The 4,989-nt window shown below is 40.0% G+C and overlaps 1 pseudogene; it reads right to left on the reverse strand.

Moving 5' to 3' along the window:
* Window positions 1-2,922, reverse strand: part of LOC142639705 (uncharacterized) — an 8,415-nt pseudogene extending 5,493 nt beyond the window's left edge.
* Between the last annotated feature and the right edge of the window lie 2,067 nt (window positions 2,923-4,989).

Here is a 4,989-nt window from a genome sequence, read left to right on the forward strand (position 1 = left end):
CTATAGCCTTGAGTAAGACTCTGTAATTTCTGATACAAGTCTCTATAGTAGTGACTAGGAACAAACCGCCTTCTCATGATTGCCTTCATTTCCTCCCAACTCTCAATAGGTCTCTCACGGTTTCTCCTTCTGTTCATCACAAGTTGATCCCACCATATAATAGCATAGTCAGTAAACTCAATGACAGCGAGTTTTACCTTTTTCTCCTCGGAGTAGTTGTGGCACTCAAAGATTAACTCCACCTTCTTCTCCCACTCCAAGTATGCTTCTGGATCATTTTTCCCTTGGAATGTGGGTATCTTCATTTTTATGTTTCCTAGGCTCCTGTCAGTCCCATCTTGCCATCTTGGATCTCTTCGGAAACCTCTACCACGCCTTTCTCTCCTTGGCACAAACCTGCCTTCATTGTTTAATGAAGCTTGATCTTCTTCATCTTCAAACTCATCCTCGTGGTAGTCATCAGAATCATTCATGTGAGAATGCCTTTCTTGCCTTCTTGCATTAGGTCCTCTTTGACTACGCTCCTCACGTAAAGTAGCAATAACAGTGTCTTGCCTATCTATCTGATCCCGAATCTCATTAAACACCACGTTCATGCGTTCAAATTGTTGTTGCATAGCCTGCAAAATGATGGACGACTCCTCCCTTCCTTCCCTATTTGATGTTTCACACCTGAAAGACATACTTTTGAAACAACAAAGAATTGTTAGAAATAATTCCTCACCACACTCCCTCACGTGTTTGCACTCAAATTATGTCACTCCCACTCGTGTTTCACTCTTAAATTGGCTTTTTCCCTATATTAGTCTCACACTCTCTTGCCTTTTTCCACTCGTAGCTTCGCCTTTTCAGTTCTGCAATGAACTAATAAACTTGATCAAGAAATTCAACTTGTAGTGTTAAAACAAATACCAATAGCAAGAAAATTTGACAGAAATACCAAATCAAAAGAAGAAGACAAAATAAAACAATATTTTGGTCCGAGAGAACTGAAACTGCAAGCAATTTTTTTTTTCTATTTCTTTTCTGACGTTTTTTTTTTTTTTTTTTTTTTGGAGCTGGGTGCACAATTTCAACCTAGTGCACTTCAACAAAAACAAAGAAAAAATAAGAACGATGAATGAAGAACACAAAAGAAACAAGAAAGGATGATAACAGGAAACAAAAGATAAAGGGATAGGAAACTGATTTTAGAACCTGTGCTCTGATACCAAATGATGCGAACCTTAATCGACACACTTTGAGACCCAACAAAAATATTGGAATATTTACCCAGGAAAGCTAAAATTCAGATTTATGATAGAAACCCTGACCCAACGTTTATAATCGAAACGCGAACCAAAGGTATAAGTTGACCTTGACCCAATGATTATAAAGAATCATGAACCAAAGGTATAAAGTTTGAACGCCACAAGGAAGAATCCTTGATAAGTTCACAGTTCTTGAAGAACCAAAAGAGAGCAAAGCCTCACCTTTTCTGATTTTTATTCAATAATATGCTGAAAAATGTTTACAGACTTTAGGGCCTATTTAAGGACTTCACAAAACTTGACAGACAAGAAAATATATTCTAAAATAACTCCTAATTGATACCTTACCATATCAGGAATCAAGTTTGACCTAAAAAGCATTAAATGCACCTAAAACCAAGGAAAATACCTAAAAAACGTACTAAATAATAAAATCCTAAATAAAAGTTGATTTGGTCTGAAATTAGCAGATCCAAAATAGGAAAAAATCTGCCTTAACTGATATAGAGCTGGAAAGTTAATTAGCCATTAATTCATGCCATAAATCACTCCCAATTAAGCCAGATCAGCCCTAAGTAGCTTGAATTAAATTTATTACACTTTCATCTTCCTTTGGGCCAAACTTGGAATGTCCTGCGTTAGAATCAGCCTAAATCTCTTGAATCAGCCTAAATCTCTTGAATCAGCCCATTAAGTGCTTCTTGGATCTTCTTGGATCTTCTTGGATCTTGCTCTTGTAATAGGCCCAACTGGAACATGCAATGGATCCTTGAATGCTTGTTGATTCTCATCACCATGTATAGCGCGTACCAGAGAAACCAATGTCAATCATCTTATAGGCATCAAGGCACTCATGGAATCTGAGATCTTATTGATATTCATCGGTCTTCCTCCAAACTTATCTTCCCCAACCAGCACTTCATTAAAATCCCTTACAATAACCTAGGGTAGGGCATGAAGACTAGAAACAGTGGATAGGTTATCCCTTAAAAGTCGCCTTTAAGCAAGTCTCGAATTAGCATACACTGCAAAGAGGAGCTAAGGACCCAGAGAGTTGGGGGTGTTGAGAGTCACCAATGCATGGACCTCTTGCTCTATGGTAGAGAGCTCTGTAACTTCCACTTAGGCAGAGTTCCACAAAACCCAGAGGGCACCAGACAGCCCAATGTTATTAACCAAAATTGCCCCATCCATGGAAAGCCTATCCGCAATACTTTTGGCTCTGTCTCCACTAACTTTTGTTTCCATGATGACAAAGATTGTAGGATAATGCTTACGAATCAAATCAGAGACAAGACTATGAAAATTTGGGTTGAAGGCACCCCGACAATTCCAAATAAGCATATTCATTTCTACAATTGAGAGATTAATTAGAACCAAAAACTCAAGAAGGAACGAAGTTGTTACCTCCATCATCAAATTGCATATCATTAGCCACAGGGTCTGAGGGCCCAACTCCATTTGTAAGTGGGCTACCATGCCCTTGGGGACTTCCCTCATTTGTTGTATTCTTTTTCCTTGGCCAAAGGGATGGGTCAATACACTTCAAGGGGGCTCTTGATATGCTATCACATGCAGCAACAACACTAGATCCTGCTTTATCATCGTCTACATAGGGGCAATTGGAGATTTCCTTCAAAGGGACTCTAAGAGGATCTGGATGAATATTCATTTGATTGGGTTTATTCGGCCTCTCCTTTATGGTCGCGTTTGACTAGACCATCATATCATCTCCATTATCTGTGTTCTGCATCTCTGTACTGGAGCTTGTAATTGCACAACTGAGTGGGGGGGGGGGGGGGGGGGGGGGTGGGGGGTGAAGGGGACCCTCCTGCCTTAAACACCTTGAGGGGTGTTGATTTGCCTAGCTCCTTGACAGAAGCAAAACAACTTCCTATCTTCGAGGAGGTGCTGGGCATGCTTTGGCCAGTTGCTCTCCAGGCCTGACTAGGTTTTTTGTTTGTTTGGTTCTGAGATGCTTTCCTAGGCTTCTGACCTCTGGCAGAGCCACTATCCTTGACATTTGAAGAGATGACTTTTGTCTTGTTCAAGAGATAGAGAGATCCTTAGTGCGATTTGCTTTAGAGCCACTACTAAATGAAAAACTAGAGGCCTTTTACTTTTGCTTTCCAGCATTGTTCCCCAGACTTACATCAACCATACTTAGAGCCACGTTAGAAGGCCCGGTATCCATAAGCTTCTTAGGCCCATATTCCATAGGCACTGAAAGTGGTAATTGATCCGACTCTTTTCGAATCTTCCTGTTCGGTTTCTTTTTTTGTGCAACAAGGTTCCAAGGCCCAAAGGTCGCTTCCTCTGATAGGCCCTGTCCCTGCGAAATCTGATCTTTTCCTGCCTCTTCTGGTCTACCAACTTTCTTTGGCACCCCGGCTTTGTATGGACAACCCTCCGCCTTATGATCAACTCTACCGCACAAAAAACATAACACGGTGATACCTTCCTATTGCATTAGCTGGTCAAGCCCACCAACTTTAATGTTCCTGTCCAAAGTTTTGTCAAAACAAATCTGGACACATAACCTGGCAAAACATCCCCTAGACTCTGTAGCCGTGCGTGTATCTATTCTCAAGACCGGCCCAATGGCCTTTCCGATATCCCTTAACACTGAGGGTTCACAATACTCAATAGGAAGCTCTGGGAGTTGAATCCAGACTACCACCAAGGACACGTTTACCGTAGATGATCTGAAATTTGGTTCCCAGTAGCGGATAGAGAGGTAGTGGCCTCCCACAAACTACGGAGCCCCTCTAAGAACCTTTGAATGGTCCTCTTTGATTGAGAACTTGATAAGAAAGAAATCTTGACCTAAGTCCACGTAGTCCATCTTGCCTATCGGTTTCCACATACCTAGAAGCTTGGAATGGAGGAAATGATAACCCACATTCTTTTCAAAAACTTTGACTATGAGTGCATTTGCCCAGGGAGCACGCATCTTTCCTTTCCTCTCCTCGGATAACTTCATCGCCACTTCACCTGGTGGAAGGTCAGTAAACTTGTCATCTGACTCAATCTTTGTTTCCATGTTACTCTCAAAGTCAAAGGCCTGTTCAAAAGCCCCTAGAATATCACCTATGAGCTTCTCTTTTTGTGACTTGGTACCTCCTTCACCATAGGAAAGGGAAGCTATGTGGTGAGCTCCCACCCTATGGTCTTCTTTTATCGTCTTTGTTCTCTGTTGGAGTTCTTCGTCTTCCTCTCTAGACCTAACTATTGTTTCGCTCATCATAGGGAGTTCTTTGTGGCCTTAGCTTCACTAAGTTTGCTTCTTCACACGTCCAACCTGTCAAAATTTCTACACACTTATTCTAACGTGGGAGATGTATTCATAGTTGGGCGTTTTTAGATGTATTCATGTTAGCTATAACTCATAAATATATTATATACTTAGAATTGTTAAGTATTTTAGATGTTGGTGAACATAAATTTCAGTTGCAATAACAATATTTTGATGTATTCATTTTATGTGTCATTTGAATTTTTCAAAACACTATATTTTACCTATTTTAAGGTTAACTTGATAATCAATCAATCAATCAATATATCATATACTTACTATATATAAAAGCAGAAGTCTTTTCCTGCAATTAAGGAGGTGCTATCATGTAGGAAAAATGCTCATCTAAAATTCTACCATGTATAAGTTAAAAAATGATAAATTATATTGTTACACCGTCTTAGCACTGTTAGATCTTAACACCGTTTTTCTCAGTATATAAAA

This window comes from Castanea sativa, chromosome 6 (assembly GCF_040712315.1).
Source record: "Castanea sativa cultivar Marrone di Chiusa Pesio chromosome 6, ASM4071231v1".
Taxonomy (NCBI): Eukaryota; Viridiplantae; Streptophyta; class Magnoliopsida; order Fagales; family Fagaceae; genus Castanea; species Castanea sativa.